General features: G+C 38.1%; 1 protein-coding gene across 6 annotated transcripts in view; it reads right to left on the reverse strand.

Moving 5' to 3' along the window:
• The window catches only part of PRLR (prolactin receptor), a 155,362-nt gene that overhangs the window by 83,866 nt on the left and 45,585 nt on the right, over positions 1-25,911 (reverse strand). For 5 of the 6 annotated variants that reach the window (XM_017811159.1, XM_017811162.1, XM_017811160.1 and 2 more), the window contains exon 1: positions 8,141-8,369. The exons of the other annotated variant lie outside the window; for it this stretch is intronic. The gene's annotated coding sequence lies outside the window, so the exon portion shown is untranslated. Of the gene's footprint in view, positions 1-8,140; positions 8,370-25,911 lie in introns of those variants that run through there. 6 annotated transcript variants of the gene reach the window in all.

Genomic DNA, 25,911 nt, shown 5'->3' on the forward strand with positions numbered 1-25,911 from the left:
CACAACCAGCCAGAATCATGTTTTCAGAAAGTGCTAAAAAATCCATGTCAACATAAGGGTAAGGGAATACATGGAGCATAATTCCTGTCATGGGATTACAAGTAGCTGTTAGGACACTGAGATGTAGGCAAAAGTTGACTCCTACCCCCTCACACAAACTGTTGTCTTCATAATGCCAGCCCAAACATCTTCTCTCCAATGCAGATGGTCTTTTTAGGAAGACCTTTTGGGCTCTCGGTGTCCCTACAAACATGTTCTTGTGAAGTTATTTTTTTTCTTCTGGTCTTCAACTTTAGTAAGCAACGTTACCTATATTTTCTAGCACAGGACAAAGCTGAAGGACAGCCCCATAAGGTGATCTGGTTGGTTTGCAGTCAGGTGAAGGGGGCCTCTTGGGCAGATTCACAGGTCTGGTCTATTCTTTGAATGGCCTGGGGCTGGGTGGCAGCCTCCTGGATAGCTTCATAAGTTTAGCCCTTTGCCCAGTGCATATTCAGATTTTTTCACGGCCTCCCCGCTCTCTGACATACTCCCATACCATTCAACTGTACTTTCCTTTTATTTTGTTTTCTTTCTACTTACGTTTTCAACTAATTTTATTATATCTTACTAAATTACGCTTTTATACACACATTTTATAAATATGATTTTTGTGTATTATAAAGAAGTGTAACTATGTATAAACACACATTTAAACTGTTCTACACTTTTACATGTTTTCGTGAACACACATGAACACATGTGTGCGTGCGTGTGTGTGCATGAGGGCCTTTGACACACTCCTGTGGCAATGAAAAAGGCAGGGTTTCAGCTGCTGCCAGTTACAGGGGGTTCTGAGATCACATGGGGTATTGGCCATGACCATGACTAAACGCTGATTTTTGCAGATAAAGGGAGGACTTCTGAGGCCCGAGGGATCTGATGAACTTCTGGGCTAAACGGGTCATATGGTTGGGAAAGGGAGAAGGGCTTCTGGGGATAGTGGTCATCAGACTTTTGAGGGTCAGGTCTTCCAGTAGAAGTTGGAGGAATGTAGCCTGAACCATCTTGTACCAAAGTTATTCTTCAACTGAGACTAATGACATTTCCATCGGTTGTAGCATTTTCTCGTCCTCTCCTCAACTTTCTAAATCAATAGAAATCTAGGTTGCTACCACTCAAATAAGGAATGAAGACAGGTGTTAGACATAAAATAAGTAGGAAGCAGTATATAATAATTAGTGAGAGAACTTACATATGAATACTATTTTTACATACAATAGTAACTATTACAGGCAGTTTGAGGTAATTTGGCATTACACAGGCTAAGCAGATAGATGATGATGATTAGGGTACAGAGATGATACAAGATATGTGAGGCTGAGCTTCTCCTGAAGAGAAGACTAGAAGACATACCTTGAGTAACAAACAGCCAACAAACTATCTTTTATCTCTCTTATATTAAGACGAAATGGTATGATCATACCCAATTACCTTATCTAGACAAAAATACTTTATATTGTTACTTAAAACAAAGGGGTTACATAAGGATCTTACCTTCACATACCCAGACCTTATCACTGAACCTGGTAAGTTAGTAGTTTATTTAAGTCTGGTAGTTTACTTAACACTTCCATCTAAATAAGTAGTTTATCTATTAATGCTTTTTAAACTGATTTTTATTCTTGACTTAAAGTACGTACCTTTTAATTTTTTGGTATCTTTATTCTGTGTTCACAAAATCATGATCTACCGACCTTTCATAAGGTAGGTTGACTTTGCTCTATAATCACTGATGTGTATTGTTCTTTATTTTCTCTCTGCATCACGATTAAGCAAAAGGAATCTTTTGAAGGAAAAGCTTATCCTTTTTGAATTGACTTTCTTAAACTCTCATATTTCCCAGCTAATGTTTAGGGCTGAAGAAACAGCAACAGCAGCAACCCAATTTTTGGATTAAGCTATGAGCAGATGTAGACTTGGCTACAAGTCATCTTTGCTTTTCCAAAGACGATCTCCTGTTCTGTCCAAGGAAGAAGGGTCACACCATACAGCAGCATCCAAAACGTGCTCTTCATCAGACTATTCTGTCCTGAATTTTAAAACTTCCATTTTTATATCACAATTGCTCCTGATTGTTCTTGATCCAGTTAGAGGTCTGAAAGCTTTCAGAAGTTATTAGTGCCAAGTTTATTGACTGCTTTTACAAACCAGTACATACTTGCTCACAGGGAATGTTATGTATCACATGCTCACCAGAAGTGGAAATGTTACAACTTAGAAGTACTGTTAATATGGAATGACTTCGCCCTGAGGGAAGAATGAATATGCTAAGAGAATGGCCATGTCAAAAGACTCGGGTTACCTCAGGGTGTAAGGGGTTTGAAATTCAGAAGATTAGAAAATTTCTCAAGACAAGGGAAAAAAAATTATATCAGATGTAACAAATATGCTCAATGACGTCTTTTCAGAGATCATTAACTGTAAAGCTAGAGGGATCATAACAATAATCTAACCTATATACAAAGGCAATAGGACTCAAGCTAAATGCAATCCTGAACAGCAGAAACATTCCAGAAAACTGTTTTTTTAACGTTAATTTTGAACACTTATTCTTTCACATTTTTAATTCACTAACCTCGACTGGGGCAGGAAAAAACCACCAGAAAATGTAAAATGATTCCCTAGCTCCTTTTTGGTGCTTTTTGTTAGACCAGCATAAAAGGCATCTAAGCAGAATCCTCTGCTTGGTTGGTCAGATGTGCTGATAGGTATGGGGTATATGTAGTAAAGGACAGTTTATCAAGCAGAGCCACGGCTGCACTTTGCCAGTACAAGCTGCAGGCAGGAGAATAATGGTTCCTGTGTGTCAGTGTAGAGTAGTGATGGCCGATAAAGATACAGGGAGTCGGTTACGTGCAGGAAAGATGTCTTCCTCGTTTTATTTTCTCATCTGCTTTTTTATACCCCTTGCTAGCAGCAAGCAGTATCCTTATTTTAGGTAAGCAAGCAACAGCGTTTTCATTGGCTAGGATCTATGGGTGATACATTTGGCAAAGCTCAAGGCCTTAATGCAGTTCCCACATCCTAGGCCTACCAACTTTACAGCCTGCCTTTGTTTTCTCCATTAGGGCTGCGTACTGACTTCCTTATCATCGAGGATACACCCGAAACTTTTCCCAGTCGACATCTCCATCCTGGGAGCTAACAGACCCACTATTAACCCCATCAATTTCCCCCTACTAGAACAGGGAAACAAATATCACCAATGTCAACGCATACAGGGCCCAAAGAACACACAACACAATAAATCCAAACACAAAAAAAACAACAACCAGCAGGAACAAAAAAAAAACACACAGCAAAAGGAAGGACACAAACCAAAAGGAAAGGCCCCAAACAGACAAACAGCAGGCCAGGCACAAAACCCAAGCAACACGGGGGACCTAGGTTTGATAATAAACCGGGGCAGGCTGGCAATAGAGCCATGCAGTGTGACCTGAAAGAAAAAAACAACACAAAACACCAAACACCGAACAACCCTGACAAAATGACAAAAACAAAAAATTGATGGGGTTAATAGTGGGTCTGTTAGCTCCCAGGATGGAGATATCAACTGGGAAAAGTTTCGGGTCTATCCTCGATGATAAGGAAGTCAGTACGCAGCCCTAATGGAGAAAACAAAGGCAGGCTGTAAAGTTGGTAGGCCTAGGATGTGGGAACTGCATTAAGGCCTTGAGCTTTGCCAAATGTATCACCCATAGATCCTAGCCAATGAAAACGCTGTTGCTTGCTTACCTAAAATAAGGATACTGCTTGCTGCTAGCCCATGCAGCCTGGGTATAAAAAAGCAGATGAGAAAATAAAACGAGGAAGACATCTTTCCTGCACGTAACTGACTCCTTGTATCTTTATCAGCCATCATGACTCTACACTGACACCTGTGTTATGGGGTAGTCTGGGTTCAAGGTGCCTCATGGAAAAATTTGCAGACTTCATCCAGTGGCACCAGAGCACCTCTCAGGCATCTCACACATTCTCCACAAGTAAAATATGTGGATGCATGAACGTACACATTCAAGAAGCTTCTAAGTACTACTCTGAAATAGTCACACACCGCAAATACTTCTAGAATTCTCTGTCCCTCCCAACACCCATAAGACAAGAAGCCTGGACTACAGAAGCAACTAAGTGCTTTGGGATATAAATTTCCTCATAGTTCAGGGCTTCCTAATTTCTCATGTTAATAATTCTGATCCAAACTCTTCTGAATCTTCAGCTGAAACAACCTACATACTTTATTTTGAAGTATAGGTTAAAAAAAAGCCTTTGTAAGGTCACTGTTTATCCTGTAACTTAAAATATGAAACTTTTTACTGCATGAGAAAATTCCAAAAGAATACAGCAAATAAAGAAAACATGACTATCAGTGCAGGATTCTTTCAAGCACAGGCTTCTTCTGGGAATATGAAGTTAATTGCTCAACACTATGAACTGAATTATTCCTTGAGAAAACTTCTGTTGATCAGCTGTAGAAAACTGCCATGCAATATGATTGAACTTTAAAGGACCTGAACAGTTTGTAATTTCTCTACCAAAAATAAGTACGGTGCAATGTTCCAGGTAAGATGAGATGACTAGATCATTTTGGTGTTTGCATTTGAAAAAGTGGGAGAAAGACTGGTGGATGCCACAGCTGCAAGTCTCATAAACTCCTTGTACCTGTGTGATGAGAAGGTATTCCTTCTTCTCCATAACAGATAAGCAACAGTTGGAAAAGTAGTCAAAAGATTCCGAGAATAAAATCTGTACTAGTCCAGAATATACCAAAATTAATAGTAAACCTTAGAAAAGGAAAAGTAAAGGTTTAATTTAGACTGAGAGAAATTTTTGGTTAGAACTTTAATCCAGAGACAAAACCTAAAGTGAGCTGTAAAATTTAAATAAGCTGTTGTGATTTTAATATAATAAAATATTAATAAAATATTTCAGAAGAGAAAGAAAACCTAAACAGTGTTCTGAAACACTGACATGAGTCATCATAGATTTTTACGATGAAAACCTTTACAATTTTAATGACAGTTTCCTAATTCCTTTATTCCTAAAAAAAGGCTTTAAAATGAAATGTTTTTCATTCAGATTAGATAGCATTAGCTGAATGCTTTGCTCAGCCTGAAGTTTTGTCTTTTCAACTTGCCAAAACACAATTACGAAAACCTGATAATTTCAGTTTCTTTAAGAATAGTTTTCAGTATTGGCAATGAAGTGAAAAATCAGTTAAATAAAAATCCAACAAGATTATTTGCAAAGATTTTTATACCAACAGAATTATCAGTGGCTCAACTGGAATTTCTGAGAAAGTTTTAAGGCTAAAAAGTGATTGCAAAAAGTCGACTGGATATGAAAGTTTATTAACAAGTAAGTTTTTAGAAGGATGAAAGTCATGTTAAATAGAACCATAACCAATCTGCATCTACCAGAGCTGTGGGATACTATTCTCTCAGAGCAAGGTCATGACCTCTTCAGTAAGGCCAGGCAATAAAAAAGATAGGAATGACAAGAGTTATTTAGTTCTCTTGTTATTTAGCTCATAATAACCCCTGCACCCTTGATTTAATAATGTTGAATTAAATTGCTTCACAATGATAACTTAGAGTGAGAGGGAGGATTGCAGACTAGGGAAAGCTACAGCTGACCAATAAATAAATTATATTAAAATTACATGGGCTGGTTCTTTAAAAGGGTTAAGAACAGCCTGAAATGAACTAAGTTTAGCCTAGCTGCCCATGCAGCCTGAATACGAACAGACTCATGTAATATGAGATTTCCAATTCAGAGCCAGGCTGAGGAGAAATGTGATAGCAATCACAGACCAAAAAGAGTGGATATCAAACCAGGGAATTAAGGCATCCCCCCAAAACTGCAGGAGACCAGCCAGGAAAAGGTCAATGAGAGTCTTCATAAGTAAAGTTATTAGAGCATTAGATTAATCCAATTTATTAATACAACCAAAACCTTAGGGTACAGGCTGAGTTGCCATTTTATCTTACCTTGTGAAACAACCCTACAACCTCTCTGAAAGGCAGCTGTACTGAAGATATAAATGGGAACCAAAAGTGGCGCTGCAGCCACAGAAAACTAAGGTTTTCAGGGAGAAGTAGAACTTTGAAAGAAGGGTATTGCATAGCAAGAGTTTGTGACAAAACTCTAAAAAATCCTACCTGAGGGATAAAAAGTATTGATATGTACATGCAAGTACATAAATATACAGAGAACAACTTAAAGTTTGTAAATTTCAGTGTCTGGAAGTACCAGAATATTAATTTCAAAACCAAGAGGTAGTAGGAAAAAAGCATTTCTATGAGTCTGCAATTAACCTGTGTCTGATTCTGGTGAAAAAAACATGCCTGGGACACCGGAGGTTTCATCTCAAATCCTGATGCAGCTGAATGAAGTGGCTGAACTCAATTTGCTTTGGTGCAGTAAGGACCATGTGGAAGTCAAGCTTCCACAATCTCTAAATGAAGGCCAGAGCTTTCAAAAGCCACCTTTGTTCCTGAGCACTCTGTTTCTGGATAGCAGAGCTTCATTTGCTACAGGTGGTAATTCAGCCAGGGCTATGAATGCTCAACACATAAAAAAAGTACATTTTCACTGCGCAACAGAAAAAAAGATGATAATACAATGGAAATAGCTTAACTTTAAAGCCATTCTGAAAAACAAAGATGAAAACTCTGAAACCTGAACTATCCTACTGAGCTCAGTCTACTGGAAAACTGGCCCTTTTCAAAGCATCACATCTTTCACATGAGATTTTAGTCTGGCAGATTTCCAGTTCAGTTTTAACAACACAAAAAAATGCTAGGCTTACCTATCCGTTTTTGCTCCTTGCTGCCTTTACACTAACCACATTTCTCTAGATTTTGTTTTCCTTCAAGATCTCCATGCTCCAAGCCACAGCGAGGATTTGTGTTAATCCTTGCATTGTGCTTTAACTCGGCTGTACTTTGTCACACCAGACTGGTGTGCATTCAACGCCACAGACTTTCTATAGATGCCTCGTGCTGCAAAAATGGTAAATGGCTCCTTTCATTATGCAGATGTTCAAGCATTACTTGTTGCTAAACTTGTTCACTGCCTGGGCAATCCATCTGCCTGCCTTGGGGGAGTGCCTCGTGCAGCTCAGTAATAGCAAAGCAACTCTCAAAAGAAGAAAGGACTGATAGCTGCAGCACGGCACTTCTGCAGTAGAAATTTTACACTGGTTAATACGGACACAGAATCCACACAAGCTGTCTTGCAGGCTGCTGCGCTCTCTAGAGGGAACTCATAGCAAAGGAAACTGTATTCATTCCAAGGTATTCGTGAATTCCCAGGTGACTGTTGGAATAGTGAAAATGTTACAGATTATGACAGTACAATGTTTCAATAGAATGCATGAAAAAGTGGGCTAAAAAGACGCTCTTTCGATCAGATCACATCGTTTTCTTTACTCCTTGCCAGCTCAGTAACCAGCTTTTCTTTCCCTTCTCTCTGAGATCCATTTCCCTTCAGCCTTTGGCTGCCAGTCTATGCCAATACCAATGAATTCTGAAAATAATAACACAAAACAGAATCTGATAACTACTGAATGTATATGCAAGCGTAGGAGAGGGTAACACAGGAAGTATAAAATAACAGCTAGGGAACATTAAGACAGTGGAAGATATGACGGCAGTTATGGGAGCTCCAGAAGGTTTATTTCCTCAACCAGTATATTTTCATTAATGAATAACAAAAATGAGGTATATTTAGCGAACATAAATGATAAAAAGCAGTAGTATAATGAAATTAGTACTACCAGGTGTATTAAAAATGCTTTAAAATAATAAACATAATCCAACTCTCATTTAAAAAAAAAATACAGAAGGAGTGGCATTTCTGTGTCCAGCTTATTTCAGCATTTTAAAAGAGAGACCACTGAATCACAAGTAAAAATGCTTTTTTAATTTTTCAGAATGCAAGCCATATGATATTTAGCACACCACATTAAGCTGAACTGATTTTACCTTTTGCTAAGTTTTTAATTTCTGCTAATTGAACTACAGTCTACTCTGTCCTTTATACAACAACACCAAACCCTTTACAGTAAGGTAAACACAGGTTTAACTGCAGTACTTACTTTTGCCTGGTAATGAAATGTATGTTGACCCATGCCAGTTCATGAATGCTTCCTGAACAAGGACTTGAAAATCCAGCGTTTGAACGAGTTTCACATATATTAAAAGAAAAAAAAAATCCAGAAAGAAAGGGGGGGAAAAGACCCAGAAGAAAGCTAAACAAAGAAAAAGCCTGTAAGCTTTACAGCTCTGACTGCAAAATGTTCAGTCTGGCAGCTCTAGGAGAAATACAACTCTGTGTACTTGTACATGCTCACCCCATTAGAGGAGGAGTCAGTTTTGCAACACTTATGTTCCTTGCTTGAGGCAAAACAGTGACTCTCTTTAGTGCAAGCAATGTTTGGAGTGTGACGGCTTTAAAGGTGAGAGGTGTGCTCTAGAGCGTAGGAATGCATCAGCAGAAAAAGAATAATTGTAAGCATCAGCTACATACTCTACAGGTTGTTGTGGCTCCTTTTAAATGCTTATTGTCTATGATTCTTGTTTTTCAAGGGAAATCTGATTCCCCTTCAGTACAAACTGCATCCATAATACTTTTTGTGCACCAGTAGTCTATGTTTTATATTCTAGAATAGCAGAAAAAATAAATTCTTTTTACAACAGAGTGAAAGGTGTTGGCTTTACACTAAAAAGCAGATTAAATGGAAGGAAAAAAAGTAACTTTGATTGCTATTTCTTGTGATTTGAGAAGTTTCAGATTATGTAATAAGGTTTCGAAATTTACTGACATAACTATTCACTAGTCATCTATCTATACTTCAATAAAAACATTTTTACATACTCTTCATAATGCTTCCATTGAATTACATTTTTATCTTCATGCCAGTGAACTGAACATAAAATAAAATGTATGCATTTGTAGTGAAAATTCTTTTTAAGGGAGAAGATTGAGCAAGAAGATTCTTTTTCATAATGAAAGGAGATTTCTTTGGTGTGGATGTTAAGTTGTTAATAGGGTCAAGTCTCTCCAACCAAGGTCGGCACTGTTCACATCTTGTAACTAAATGGACGTTCTGCAGACTATTTGAAACAATCTGTGAATATGAAAATATGAACAGTTTCTTGCCAAACATTTGTGTTTCTTGAGAAACATTTTCAGGTAAGGAATGCGCACCTTGTGATCTATCCACACAGCAATTACAAAACTTCAGGTGTGTTCCTTCAGTATGGTTTGGCTATGCTCACAGCTGCTGCTGAGAGGAACAGTTCCACTCTGCACCTCCACCTGCGTTGCTCCCATCATGTGTGCTGTGCTATCCATTTGGCTCTCTGTTAAGGTATTTTAGAGAGCTAACTGGTGGAAGACAATTCCTTTGGTTTTCCTCTTATTTGTAAATTTCTGAACAGGCTCACTCTGGGATCAAACAAATGCTGGCAACAGCATGCTGGGGAACAGAACATGTAGCTTTCAGAAAAGACACAGCTGATTGTATCACAAACTATGCCTTAAAATTTATCACGTTCCCATAGCATTCATCCAGCTGTGAACAAATTCTACTGGTGATTCTCTGTGTTGAAAGGGATGACACCACTCCTGATAAATAGGAAATGTGTTCTTGAAAAGATGCTATCACCTCAAAAATGAGAAAAGGAACACATGGTAGAACCTAACAGGTATTAAACCACCCAAAAAGATACAGTAGGCTGTAGCTGGTTGTCTTATTTCTGCATCTGTTTGACTGTGCTAAACACAGGGAAATCAAAACAGGAGTGGGGGGATGACAAAGGTGAGATTCTGCCTAGGGAAGAAACTTTCAAAATTAAGGTGAACCAAGAAGTCTGTTCACACCATATTAATTTCTGTAAGAGAAGTATATACTGTTAAGGTCTGCATGTATATTTTCCCCCCTAATCAAAACAGGCTTTACAGCCCTGGAATGTGGTTGACAGGAGAAAGAGAACAAGAAATAAATGACTAATGATTTAGTAGTGAAAGACGAGGTGTGATAGTGAAGAACTACCACTGGTGTCAGTAACAGTGATAACTTCAGACGTTTATACCTGTGCTACTCAGTTTACAGCTAGCTGACGTAATGCAGCCTTGGTAACTGTGGCAGCAGGCAGTGCAGCGTGAGATAGCTACTAAATATTTCCCTAGGATTTTGAGTTAGCTTTTTCAGTTTTTAATGAGCACTGTGTGCCTGTGGCTACACTACCAGCAATATTTAAGCCAGTCAGGCAAGTCTATACAAGCACACTCAGCCTCTGGTGGAAAACTGCCAAGAAAAGGCAACTGTGATCCTAGGAGCACTGGATTAAGGAGAATATTTTAAGGTAGCAGTAAGATCTCAATATGCACACAGCACAGGTCACCCACATTCAAGAAAGATTCTTTCAAATTAGGACAGAAGAAAAGAAAGGTCACCAAGATGAGGTAAGACTTTAAAGCCTATCTATTCAAATGTGACTGGCAGAACTTGGCTGGGTTAGTGTGGCAAAGTAGAGGTCGAAGCTGAAAATGAACAGGCACTTACTTGTCCCTATAAAGGTACTGTATGTCTATAAATACAAAAGAGAGTAAGCACTGGAAAACTGTTTAGGCGAATGAACAACGCTGGAGCAAGAACAACAGGTAGAAACAGAACACACATAAAATCAGACAGTAAACTAAAAGGATACTAACCCATGAAGTATGAAAAATTGAAGCAGACTTTCAGTAGTGTATAAAAAAGCATAGCTACTTCTAGAATAGAAATTGGCCAGTCTCTGAAGGGATTATCAACGTGATTAATCCCATCTCATGTAACTGGTGTATCGCTTTAAAAATCTGGTTTAGGTCACAATTTTAAGCAGCCCTATAGTCAACAGAGAAAGATTCCTCTCTGGCTGTCTAGAAGCATAATAATTTCATTCCCAGATACTGATTTACTTAGAAAAGTTTGTAGGCTTGGAATCTCTAAAAATAAGCTAATAAATTCCAAACAAAAGTCCTTAACACCAACAGATCATTTAAAGAAATGAAGGTTTAGTAAATTAAGAAAGCAAGAGCCCAACTTTATTTTCAATATAATGACATTTGTATAACTGCACTAACCTCAGTAAAGGTACTCTGCACTGGAGCTACATCAGACTTCTGATGTTTAGACAGAGCAGGAAGCGTGTAGGATATAGGGAGATAGGCAGGAAAGAAGATACAACTTGGAGGAACCAGTCAAAGGAAGCAATAAGTTTTCAGGAAAGGGCATTCAAGGTAAGAAAAATGTTAAAAGGAATATGTCAGGCAGTGAGGGGCATGTGAGAGGAGATAGCAGTCTGTTTTGCCCTTTAGTGAAGCCCTTATATATCAAAAACCCCCAGCCTTCCTTGGAGAGTCACTGTAGAGGGGGTTGTGGGGCCGTGGCTGTTTGTCCCCGCCATTCCTCGCAACCCCCAGCAATAAAAAAACCAAACCAAACCAAACCAAACTGGCATCAAAGGAAATCAAACAGGGAAACAGGCAAGTTTCTATTTTTAAATGTAGAGGAACAACTATAAGAAATAAGAAGTCACAGAACTACAGAGAGAATGATATTTTGTACTGCTGTTGCCTACTTTCCTTACAATGACCTCCTCTGAAGAAGCTGCAGCCAAACCCGCCTGATGTGACTGTATTTAGAGGCAGACAAAATGTACTTCTGTCTGTAATATAAGAGAAGATATGGCAGGTGCTATGGCTGCTCACTTTCTCTCACATCAGCACTGTATCTCTGAAGTCCTGCACCTCTCCTCATCACATAGCAAGCTCAGCTGAGAAGCACAACAGAGACCCACAGGACCATGATGTCCTTAGCCCATGATGATCACCCTTTTGAAGCTGTGTTCTTGTTTACCCAGAAGTACTCCTAGGCCAGCAAGTCCAGGACATTCTGCGTACATTCCATGTCATCAGAAATACAGCCCTCCCTTGTTCCTGGATTTTAATCATGGTCAAAATGCACTGATGCTTATTTTCAGGATCTGTTCTTAACACATACCACATTTCCAGCCATTACTTTTGTGATTCTTCTCCACATATCCTTTGCACCTCTCACAGAAAACCACAATGTCTTTAACAGCCAGGTCTGTGTGACACTATAACCATTTCCTAGCCTTCACAGCAGTCTGCACTCAGGCCACTTTATTCTTGCACTCCTGTTCTTGGGACACGTGAGACTGCCATTTACTGCTGAAATCTTCAGTCTTTTTACCCTCAGACATGCTGATGATCTTTGCATTAACATGCAAATGCTCACACAATGGGATCTCCGTCAGTGTGACCTCTGGATGCATGGACCACACTGGCAAGCAGGCACAGCTTCAGGAGCCAGGTAGTCATGGGGAGCCTGAAGATCACACAAGTGTGACTGACGGTGGCAAAGTGGCATCTGATGGGAACAAAGGAAGGGAGGACTGCTTGGTCCTGAGGGACCTGACACCTTATGAGTAAGCCTGCCAATATGAGTGTGGCATGCAGGACTTCTGCCAGAAGTGAGGACACATCTTGTGTAAAAGTTGTCCATCAACTAGTGGCAAGTATTCCACACTTGCTCATGCCTGCAGCCAGTGCCGCTCCTGATCTGTGTTGGCATAATAGAGAAAATGGGGATACTAGTACGTGAGGAACAATACGATGACCCAACTAGCACTAGCTGTGCTGAAGAAAACTGAAAATTTTATAAAGCCTGAATGAATTAATGAACAACAACAGTAACATTAGCTAATTCAGCCTTGTATCACTTGCCCTATAAACCCCTGTAAATTTATATTCATCTTCAGAAGGCTCGCACATTCAGTTGAGTTTATACATTGACACAGATAACTCTTTCTTCTTGGATGGGATCATTGTACAATGTGGCAGCTTCCTACTTTATTAAGCAATGCTTGATCACTTGACTACCTCCTAAAGAAATTCATGAAATGTTCCTATCTCTTTTAATTGTGGATTTGTAACAAACCCACAGCTTTCACGGATGCCTTCACTGAGTATCTCATTCATTCGCAGTTGGCACACAGTTTAATTATGGTTATTATTAAAACAAGATTGGAACACAGTGGAAGGAATGGGGATCACATCCGCTATCTATATTTAAATTCATTACTTATATTTCTGTGCCAAAGATTCTCTCTGACAAACTTAATCAAGCAGAGAAAGAGAAAAACAATAAACTCTATTTATTGTCTAAAAATATGTTTTCATCTCATGAGGACATTCATGAAATAACGATGATGTTCACCATGTCTGAATCTTTTTGCTTAAATTATAAACCAAAATATTTCTGTATCACAACAGTTTGGTTGATGTGAGATGCACAGATACAAACACTGGGTCAACAGCACAAGATCTAACTGATTTCAACACACAGTATTTATCCAATAACATGGTCTCTCTGTACTGGCACTAAGTGACAGACCAGCCAACCTTTTCAGAGTTTAAATGTTTTCATCTCTCTGATCTGTAATTGAAGTTACACTATCATACAACAAGACATTTATTATTGGATATTTATACCATTGCAGAAAGCCTATTTACATTTCTAAACCACAAAACTCTACATCTAATTAACACAGTATGTCCAACAAAATCTCACATTGTTTGAAAAGACAAATAGAAAAAGAGGTGGTTATAAAAACAGGCTTTCAAAGGACTTGATTCCCAGTTATTTATATGTCTTAAATTGATTCGGTCTCTTAAAATATTCTAAGAAATGGTTCCATACATTTTTGTAGGGCAGATACAGCTTTTTAAAAGAACTAAACACAAACAATACTTATTTTCTAACTTACATGATTGCCTTATGGAAGTATATTCTTACTTTTTATCCTTTTAAATGCAAAAATGCAAGAACTCAGTCAAGTCATTTGCTCCCTAAATCAATCAGATATTATTGTAGTAGATGAAGACATGTATGTGGAATCAATAAACTATGTAACATCTAGGCTGAACTATGTAATGATGATGATATCCCTTCTGACTCCATTCAGTTATGAACTTGGCCTAATATACATGGCCATGCCATTCTGTTAATGGCCATCAGTGTAAGTCCCAGGAGCTAGAGTAGGGCCTCTCAGGGATGTTTAAATTAAAGCCTGACCACAGTAGAATGGGTGTATCCATATTAGAAGAAAACTCTCCCTTAAGAAATATTTCCAGTAAGTGTATTCAATCTATTATGAAACAGAAATTAATACTCACTCCCAAAAAATATACTACTATTCAAAATCATGTTATATGATCATTAAGAATCATATTGCTGTATGGGTTGGCATGAGAAGGGTTTTCTAGTCAGGGCTACAGCGTTGGCTTCTGTGAGCAGCTGCCAGCAGCTTTCCCCATGTCCAACAGAGTCAACGCCAGATAGATCCAAGATGGTCCTGCTGCTGGTCAAGGCCAAACCCACCAGTGACAGTGGTACCACATCTGGGATAACATATTTAAGGAGGCAGAAAAATGACTGCCAACCATACTGTGAACAGAGGAGTGAGAATGTGTGAGAGCAACAGCAAGGTCAGTGAAGGAGACAGAAGAGGTGCTCCAGGGGCCAGAGCAGAGATTCCCCTGCAGCCCATGGTGAGCCTGCAGCTACAGATCATGGTGAGACAGACCGGGCCACTGAGGCCAGGAAGGTCTAGAGCCGACCAGAGATCAATCTGCAGCCCATGTAGGACCCCACTCCAGAGCAGGTGGATGCCCAAAGGAGTCTGTGACCCCGTGGGAAGCCCATGCTCAAGCAGGCTCCTGGCAGGATCTGTGGTCCATCGAGAGAGGAGGCCATGCTGAAGCAGGTCTGCTGGCAGGACTTGAGACCCTGTGGGGGATGTGTCCTGGAGCAGCCTGTTCCTGAAGGACTGCACCCCATGGAAGGGACTCGCACTGTAGCAGTTTGTGAAGAACTGCTGCCCATGGGAAGGACTCACATCAGAGAAGTTCATGGAGAACTGTCTCCTGTGAGGTGGAAGGAGTAGCAGAGACAATGTGTGATGAACTGACCACAGCCCCCATTCCCCATCCCCCTGCCCTGCTGTGGAGGAAGAGGTAGAGTGAAGCTGCATCTGAGAAGAAGGGAGGGGTTTTAAGTGTTTTAAGATGTACTTTTACTTATCATTAACCTTCTCTGAATTGATTGGTAATAAACTAATTTTCCCTAAGCTGAGTCTGTTTTGCCCATGACAGTAATCAGTGCGTGATCTCTCCGTGTCCTTATCTCAATCCAGGAGGCTTTCATTATATTTTCCCTCCTCTGATCAGCTAAGTAGGGGAGTGACAGAGTGGCTTTGGTGTGTACCTGGCATCCAGCAGGGTCAACAGACCACATGCTGTCTCACTTAACATCTGAACAATCATCGTGTAGAAAAATGGTTTAGATGAGCTGTATTTCATTACCTATTGAGTGTTCTTTAGATTAACAAGAAAAGCTGCTATATTTTACCTTATTCTCTTCCTCAAGTAACATTTACTGGTCACAGTTGTAGAGAAGACAGTGAAACCAGATGGACCTTTCATATGACCCAGCATGACTGTTTTCTAACAGAATTTAGCACAGTTTACATCAAGAAATTACAACAACAGGAGGTATGATACATCTTTTCCTCCAACACACAGACATTTACAAACATCTTCCATAGAGATAACCTGAAGGAAGAGGTCTCTGGCATCATTAACTACCTGATCTTCCTGATTTTTCAGAAACCAGTGAAAAAAGTAGCTGGGTCCTAAATAGAAAATTCTGAAATAATTTCCTTCTATCACGGTTGTGCAATTTTCCACTTAATTATTTTCAACCAAAATAATTTAATTGCTATTCAGAACTATCTGGGGGCACTGATTCACCTTTTAATCAGAATCATACCTTTTAGCTAGAAGAAATCACATAAAGACCACTAATACATTAAAAGCATTCTAGGTTATCAGTTTAATACTGATGTAATTACTAACAATTAATCTTTACTTAGCTCTCCTTTTCTCTCTTGTGTTACAGGTTTGTTTTCTTTCCTTTTTTTAACCTTCTTCATGCACTATGAGTCATGGGTGAAATTGCAAGAGAAAACAACTTGTCCATAATTATGATAATTGTCTCCCTCCTTGGTGATTACTAACTTTTCTTTCTAATATACAATCAAGTCCTGTATGTGATACTTTGTTAACAAGAAACAAGTAGTTACAATGCATAAATTATGGTTTTAGCTGATGCTGTTCCATTATAGTACTGCAAAACTGTAAGAGTGTTTTACTAGTAGTACTAGTACTACTAGAGTATCCCTACTCTGATTTTGAGCTTTTTTTCCCGTGTATTAGCATGAAAAACTAAATTCTGCAAAGAGCAAAAGACAGCCATACAGTAGAAAACTAGCAACGGAAATGTTTGTGACAATTTCTTGCAAACCACAGACAGAAAAGAAGGAATTAACATATGGAACTTTACAATGATATGACCTGAAAAGACAAATTCTGGAGACTGGAAAAACAGCAACTTCAAATAATTTGCTCAAGCCATTCATGAGACACAGCACACTAATCAGAAAAACCTTCACGGAGAGCAACATTAAAAATAAAACATATGTAAATTAACAGCATAATGTACAGTCACAGCACTCTGACAACCAGAAGTTGGATATGAATTATGTTTGTCTCCTTGGTACTCGAGCTTTAATATCCCACTAAGACTGCCTATCTGCAGGGTCAGCAGCTGTTTTTTATTTATTTTATTTATTTATTTTTGTTTTCTTTAATCTAAAATAAGAAGTTTTATTGCATGTACATGCCTTGCTCTTTGTGCATAACAATAAACGGCTTTTTCAATAGAACTACATATTTGAAAAAACCTCCATAAAGGCTTAAAAAAAAGTCTGGGCAAAATCATTAAAATACAAACCCTTGTAAGATTATTTATGAATCATGCTCAATTAGAAGCAAATAGAAAAATAATGCTAATTTTTTCTGCTCATGCTGTTTCTCACGGAGGTATTCCCAGCAAAGGGTAAGGAACTATGATCACAAAATTACTGAAAACATAGTTCACAGAAAATAAACTGTAAAGGCAGCAAAAGCAATTTCTTCAAGTCAAATTATTACTATACTTCCCTAAAGCCAAACATGCCCTGCTCAATTTAAGAATCCACTTGAGGTACCGCTTCTCTACAAATAAAATCTAAAATCAAAATTCTGACCTTAGGAGAGGAACAATAGAGAGCAAGTTCCTAGTTTCTCGTAAGTAAATGGAGATGCCTTTGAGAATTTCAAAGATGGAGATTTTAACAGCCCCTTTAGCTAAACCAACACAGCGTTTAATCACTCTCTCTTGAGTACTTTTTTCTAATTCCAATCCAAATCTCCCTTGTTACAACCTCTGACCACTGCGTTCTGTCACTGTTCTCTTTAGACAAGAGTCTGGCCTTTTAGGTAGTCAAAGAACACAACCAGATCTTCCATCAACCTTTTCTTCTTCAGGCTAAACAAACCCTCTTCCCTTTGCCTCTACCTGTGCATTGTATGCTCCAATCCAGTAACCATCCCCGGTTTCTAGAACTACAGTTTATTGTTACAAAATAAGATCTGTTTTTTAGTAACGATTCTTGTCTTGAGAATGAGCCTTGTTTGTTTTAAAACTCTTTTTATAGCTGCTCCCTTCAGCATGGTAAAGCTAACAGTCTAATAGCCTGATCTTCATTTGAATAATCTGTTGAACAAACAAGAGAAGAGATTTTCATCCTATGTATGTCAAAATGGCAGAGGAAAACATATTGTAAATACGTAGGGACACAGTCTCATTTTCAAATATATTTTAGCATCTCAAGTTTCACTCTCCAGTACCTGTTTATGGTAGATTATATTGCTTTTCCAGTTCTGCATAATCTTTTATTATTGTGCAATCAGAAGCTTTTTTACAAAGATAAGTGAGATCCTTGTGAAAAGCTTATCTGCTGCAGAAGGTGCTTTCGCTGTAGAGAATTAAAATACTGGTCTCTTAACAGATAACTAAATGGAGGCAAAGACATGAACGTGGTTTTGTGATAGGTTTGCTGCTTTGTTACAAACCACAGCTTCATGTTCACAGTCTTACAGTAGTTTTGAAAGATTGCAACACATTCTGTTCTCAGCGCCTTTTACAACTGGTGCACAGTATTTGACATACACACACCACATCATTGGCACGATGGTGATTAAATCATGGTATTGAAATGATTGATGTATGAAGTTGGCTGCCTTCTCCTACCCATATATANAAAGAGACAGGAAATTCTTTTGAAATGGATGATCAAAGGCCAAATCTCTTTGTGGGAGGAAATTAGCGTCTACCTAGCCTTTGGAGAATGCTCAGGTTTTTTTCTCCCTTTTTAAATCAAAAAGTCAACCTTTGGAATGGAGTAAAATTTTTGACTTTACACAATAAAGCACGGAGTATAGCTGATATTCTGAGGTCCCTTCAAATAACTTTTCCGTTCTAAGGTATAATCAAGTGTACCAAAGCAATTTATAATAGATATTTCTCTCAACTGTTCTCAAAGACATCTAGTAATAGAGGTTCTATGTTTCTAAATGATGTTGAAGACAGTTTTTCCCACTGTTCTTGAAGAAGTCTGCCTTTTACTATGATTTTCAGGCACTTGATGCAGACAATTAAAATTGCAACTGTTTATCTTAAATTATTGCACCCAAGACTTAGGTAGTTTACTTTTCTGTGTACCTGATCCACAGGCATAGGAAAGTATTTACATGTCTATGTCAATTTGTTAAGTCTGATTTTATAAGCGTAATGGAAAATCTGCATTTTTACCTATATAGAACTGCTCTTATTCATTGTTTGTGGACTAAATATACAAATTCATTCTCTGGAACCATCTATTTAAAATGCATCACAGAAATAATGTTTTGGAAAGTATCCTGATTATTAATTTTCTTAATAGATTCGAGTATCTCTCGAAGTACTAGGATACTTAGAAAACATACAAAGATGAACAGATTTTTCACTGGTCCTTCTCTCTTCTGTATTTGCAATTTAAAACACAGTATTTTTTTTTTCTAACAGGAAACTTCTATGGTTCTAACATCAGTGGGAGATTTTGATAGAAGTTATATTTCCTCCCATAAATTCTGCTCACGGTCTTTTCATTTCCTGCAGGTTGTCTGAAGTGACTATTCAATACAATGCTCTTCAGTAAACAATGCAGGATAATTCAGGGGTTTCCATGTAGAAGCCTTGTTTAATAATGTTTAATTTTTTATTTCAAGAAAAATATTTGTGAACCACATTGGATCATACTAAGCAGCAATTTTTTTTAAAAAAGCCCTTGAACAATTTTCCCCCTCAGGATATTAGTCTCACATTTTTTACTTTTTTTTTGACATTTACTAGCTGAGAATTATTTTATACTTCTCATGCATACACTGCCATTTTCAAGGAAAAAGGTGGCAACTTTTAAAAGTTAAGGATGTTAATGAAATGGTAACAGAAATAATTTGGTGAAATAACATTGGCTTTTCAGACAATGAAGCAGAGAAAATAAAAACTAGTTGTATATAATTCTGCACCTTGGTATGCTGGATTTGACCTCTACATGCATATGCTATTAATTTTCTATTTAGCTTTTGACCTATTTTCCATCTTTTATGTGAATCTCTCAGGTCACTTTTCAGACTCATTTTGTTGAAAAACTCATGATTTAGCCAAATTGGTCTTTTACTGAACTGCCTGTCTTTCTTCTGCTCAAGAGTAATTTGTGTGGGTGCCCTTCATCTTGTTCCTTTAAGAAATTGCCAACTTTCTTAAGTTGCAGTTGTGAAAAAATACTTCTGCCTAAATGTGAAAACAAACTAGTAGCCTGCCTTATCCTTCAGCTCTCTGCAAGGACAAAAATTGGTGGGAGCTCTCATTCAAACACTGGCAGCACTTGGCTGTAACTGTCCCTTGATGTACTTTCACAGTGTATTGTGTGGGGTCTGCGATGTTTTTGTGTAACTGTATGTTTGTGTGTCCCACGAGGATTAATTGCAAAGGATGATGTATGTCAGTAGCATACTGCAGGTACTACCTCTGTCTACAGCAAATTTCTGATTCTGGGGCTCTATTTTAATAACTGATCCTTGCACATATTTATTTTTATATATCCTTATTTCCTTGCAGAATCCTTGTTTACTTAGTAACAAACCTTGTTATTAACAAGTTTATTAAAAGTGACCCAATTTTCACCTTCTTGCTTTGATCAGTATTAAGCAGTTTACAACTTTTCTCTATCAATACAGCCATTATTGAACAAAAAAAACATCAAACATGCCCTGAATAGAATTCTGACTGAAACAACTGAATACTGAGTAAACAGAGAGAAAATTAAACCTGAGGAAAAAACAAAGCTAAAGAGTACTGAAATTCAAAGAAATACAAGAAAATACGGTGCAAAAATAAAGACACATAATACTTTTGTGCTTTTGTATAGCCTATGGTAACAAAAATGTTCAGAATATTGCAAGTAGAACTCATTGCATTTCAGTGGACAATAGCACTTTTTGCTGCATTTTACTTTAATGCAAATTTCCTTAATTTTCTGCTTCTAATTGAGACATTTCATATAGCCTAAAGTAATTTTTCTGCATAGTTTAATTTTATGATAAAAGTTTTGGGAGTCAAGTACTAGAGTGTTCCTAAGTCTGGCTGGATACTGGAGAGACCATGGAGAGTTGGCTACTTGAGAGGCCCGAATGTTCGATTGAGCTCACGAAGAAACCACAGAATCTTTCCATTGAAACAACGCAGTCATCAGTTATTTACATTTGGAGAAAATAATCTGAACAGTAAGTTGAAGAAACATTCACAGGAAACATGAATTTTACACATGAAGAACAGTGAAATACAAGCACATTATTTTGGAATGCACCAACAGATACACTTTCTGAAGAGACAGAAAAGAAGGCTGCCTCAGCATACAAGAGCTAATGAATTCTGCTGATTCAAAATCCAACTTACTGAAAGCTTCCAGCAGTTTGCAATAGAAGATTCTTTGCCCCGAAGCTCACTGTAATGGAAAGCTGTGTGACAGAGGTTGCAATCACAGACGAAAGAAAAATAAATTCAAATTAAAATGCAGTGGTGTAGGTGCTAAAGAGAAATCATCAAAATGCAAAAGAACAAGAAAGTTAAGGACAAGAAGTCTCCGTTGTGGTAAAACCCAGCAGTTTTAACTGAGTAATGCAGCAAAATCCAGATGGTTTCAAAATATATTGCTATAAAAGAAATCACCCATTCTGTGAGTTGGAACTAGTACTGTTTGCTCTGTGCACCACAGATAAAGTGCTTAACCCAGATTAACCTGCCCCTTTTTGCAACAGTTTTTAAATATGTGAAAATTGTTACCATATACCTCCACTTTCATTCTCCTATCTTCTCGAGATCACAGATTTCAAGATTTTCTCTTGTCATAGATTTCTCTGGATTTCTGGCAAACCCTTGATGCTTTCTAATAGATTCTCTGAAATTATTCTATTCTTGAAACAAAAACTCCGAAAAATGAATTAAGTACTTCAGTTTATTCATTAACATTGCTGAAGAACAGAAGTAAAAACACACATCTTAGGAACTATACTTCTCTTAATATCTGACATAATCCATGCTCTTCTGACAAATGGTAGTTTTTCCTAGTAAACCAGGAAGTAGCCATATGTCTAACTCAGATAAATCATGCTTATCTGCAAAGAATAACTGAAACGTATGGCAAAGCAGAAAGTTTTTCTTCTGCAAAGAAACTATGGTTTCAATGTGCGAACAAATTTCACATTCAGATTCTTGAAGTGATAAACACAAACAGTATTCAACAGACAATTCTTGCTCAGCTTGTGAGCTGCTACAGTCTATGGCTCCTCTTATTTTTGCAGAATCAGTATTTACTTGTTCCCCATCTTATTACTGTGTGGCTTCTTTTTCCTTCCTAAATTCATAACTTTCCATCCTTTCTTCTAATATTGTCTCTTTTTCATAGCATAATTTCAATTTTTAAAATCTATTTTGGATTACCTACCGTTGCAGCTCCAACACACCAATTTGCTTTAATTTATTTACTTTCAAGCCAATGTTTGTTAATAAAAATCCTGAGTAGTACTGGATACAGGGCAGATGCATATAGAACCCCAGTTGTTACAAACTTTTGATGCTGAACCATTGATAACTGCCTCTGTTCTGATTTTCCAACTAGTTGTGTTTTTACCTAACATAAATTTATCCTGACCATGTTTCCCTGCTGGTGTATGAAAATGGCAGGCAATACAGCATAAAAAGATACAGGATACAGCCTATTCCTTACAGGCTTTCTCAAAAACAAGATATCTCATAGTTACTGTTCCTCTAAGACCCACTGCCCTCCCAGAGAAAAAAAATCGAACTGGTTTGACTCGTTTGTTCATGACAATGCTGCTAAGTTACTCATCTCCTTGTTGCCTTTGTGATGTTTATAGTCAAGTAGTTGATTATGTTTTATTTCTCTTCCGAATTAAACAGTACCATTAGGTCTTCAGTATAGTATTAACAGCATTCAGCAGCTCACTGAAATTGACTTCTTTAATGGAAGATAATTTGCATCTCTGGCCTTTCCACTTGCTAGAAAACTAAAATTGTCTTGTTCTTTCTCTTACTGCTCTTATTGTACCAGAGAGGCATTTTACATTTTAAAAATTGTCCCCCTTTAGTCACATCTCATGTCATGTCTTGTGCTTGGGAAGTTGATAACCTTGGTTTTTAAGAAAACTAAGACCCAGTGGTGTTATTAAGTGAAGGAAGATTAATTCCTATTCAGAGGATTTAAACAGAGTCTAAACCTAGGAAGATAAATGTGCTGTATTGAAATGGTCCCTCGAGGGATAGGATAGGCAAGGCATGTAAGGTTCTCCCCAAGGAAAACAAAAACATTCTACACTAAAGTGTGAATAGGACTCACTGGAACATTTACCGAGGTAAACAAAATACGGTCATGGCCCAAGCTCAAGCCCAAGCATTCATCTGTTCAACCTATTTAACAGCACACTCCTGGTCCACTTTTAGCCTGTTCAAATCAGTGCTCTCCCTGGATGCAGTGGAGCATTTTGGAAGAAGCATGAACCACTTACTGTTCCCTACAGGCAGCATGAGACAAAGTTATACTGTTATGGAGGACAGAGAATTTACCCATATGGATATGCAATGTGTGGCACCACATGTTCTTGAGGATAGAGAATTGTCACTGGTTCATTTTATATGCCACTATATAGACAGTGGCTGTCTATATACTGCCATTAACTTCAGGTTTCTTTTTTTTTTGATTCCCCCATGTGTGCTGGATTGGTCTGAGTTTTTTAATAATTATCTTCTACTCAGCTTTTGCCATTTGACCTAACTTCTGCTTTCTCTGTGCTTACTTCTTGTATTTGAGGTCAAACAAGAACTTATGATTTACCTGGGCTATTGATTTCTACACTGTACATCCTCTGCAGTGGAGTAGTGTGTAGTCAGTATAAGAGCGTATCGTATTTAAGGTGATGCACATTTTCCTTTAGTCTTCTCTTAGGCCTTCCTACTGTGAAATATTACATATTACATTTCAGAGTTGAAGTCTGCTGATTTGGAATCTGGTGGTTTTATTTTGCTGAATTCCTTTCATCAAAATCAGTAATCAAAATCATTCATTACCACCAGTGATAGTGGATGATTCTACTAGTTGCTCATCAGAACTTTTGTTTTTCTTACTCTTTCTAGCTTAATTTTGTTGACTAGACCCTCATCATGATAATTGTTTACATTCTTGTTCACTTTAAAAACTATTAAGAAATGTCAGCACCTTTATCTTCCACTGTCTCTTCATGCCTAAAAAATTCATAAACCCCACCAATACATTACACTTTCAAGTTTTTAAAGTGGTTTTGATGCTGTGAAGTAATCCTGCAGCTCTTGAACTGGAAAAGTTACTCTGTGTAAAGTTGTACTTAATTTCCATTACAGATCTGCCAAAAAGACTGTCCAAGGATTAAATAAAGGAATATTCTCTGTAAGCTGACAGGTATCTACCCATCACCAAATCCTGTCTGGTACCAGTTATAATATTGCTTAATATTCGCTTTGTTAATGTACAAATCTCCTAAAATAAGTACTGCCAAAACTGAGAGGTTATGTTTTGTTCCTCAGTCAAGATTCAGCAGAGATTGTTACACATTGCACAATTACTGAGATGATGATGAAAATCAAAACATTTCACAATATATTTGCTAATCTATTTGAAAGCACCATGGATAGGTAAATTCATTCACACCCATTGAAACTTAGAAGAACATACACAAAAAATCTGGGTGCTGTAGTTTTTTCTAAATGTGTCAGTAAAAGTTGTCAATTCTATTTACATTGAAGGCAGCAAATGAAATATATGAAATTATTTTTTCCTCAGAATCTCAAGTTATTGGAGAAATCAGTAGACACAGCAACAGCATCTAAAAGGTGCACTTCAGCGTGATTCAAAACCACAACAGATATTACTCATACACTAACAAGGTCACCTTGAATTTTATAATCTGAAACTACAATGTATTAGCTGCAGTGACTATATACTTGCCTGTAAATCTAGGATGTGTAAATCTAAATGTGTACCTAGGAACATCTCCCACTGGAACCTGATTAGCTATACTGTTAAATTTTTTGAATGGTCCCTGACACAGATTTGGTCCAAGTCATCTGCTAGTCTTCCAAAGAACTGCAGATCCAAATACAAATCTGGATTTTGCACAAGAGGCTAGTCCCAGTAGGTGGTCTGCAGGCAACTACAGTGTTTTCAAGGGCAAGACAAGTTAAAAGTACGGACATTGTATTTCATATCAGTTGGCCTCCACAACAGTATTCCTGGGCACACTTAATTTACTAAAAAAGATGCAGCCATAATGACTGCTTGGCAGAAAGGCTGAAACTTAAGTCTACTGATACTGTACTTAGAGTATATACTGGAAAGAATAAACAAGTATTTTACTTTTGTAAGTATATGTTATGACTATTAAACTGGGAATGGTGTTTTATACAATATCAAAGCTGCACATGCTAACAAAGTACAATAATCTGTAAGTCACGATACTTTACTGCCTGCTAGTTTGCATCTTTCAGCAACAGACCTGCAGGTCTGGTGGTGGACAGAGGTTGAACATGAGCCAGAGTGTGCCCAGGTGATCAAGAAGGCCAGTGGCATCCTGGCTTGGATCAGCAACAGTGTAGCTAGCAGGACTAAGGCTGGTATCATCCTCCCTGTATTCAGCACTAGTGAGGCCACACCTCAAAGCCCCCAGTTCTGGGGCCCTCACCACAACAAAGACATTGAGGTGCTGAAGTGTGTCCAGAGAAGGGCAGTGGTGCCAGGGAAGAATCTGGAATGTAAATCTGATGAGGAGAGGCTGAAGGAGCTGGGGGTGTTTAGCCTGGAGAACAGGAGGCTCAGGGGACCTTATTGCTCTCTACGTTCACCTGAAAGGAGGTGTAGCCAGGTGGGGGTTGGTCTCTTCTCCCAGACAAAAAGTGACAGGACAAGACAAAATGGCTTCAAGTTGTGCCAAAGGAGGTTCAGGTTGGATATCAGGAAAAATGTCTTCACTGAAAGAGTGGTTAAGCATTGGACTAGGCTCTGCAGTGAAGTGGTGGAGTCACCATCCTTGGAAGTGTTCATAAAACAAGCAGACATGGTACTTCTGATATGGTTTAGTGGACATGGTGGTATTTGGTCTAAGTTTGGACTGGAGGTCTTTTCCAACCTTAATGATTCTATGATTCTATGAATGTAACCTTCCTATGTGTCCAAATTGTTATTTGGCAAAATAGGGCTAAACAGTTAC

Source organism: Lepidothrix coronata, unplaced genomic scaffold (assembly GCF_001604755.1).
Source record: "Lepidothrix coronata isolate B3197 unplaced genomic scaffold, Lepidothrix_coronata-1.0 Scaffold31, whole genome shotgun sequence".
Classification (NCBI taxonomy): domain Eukaryota; kingdom Metazoa; phylum Chordata; class Aves; order Passeriformes; family Pipridae; genus Lepidothrix; species Lepidothrix coronata.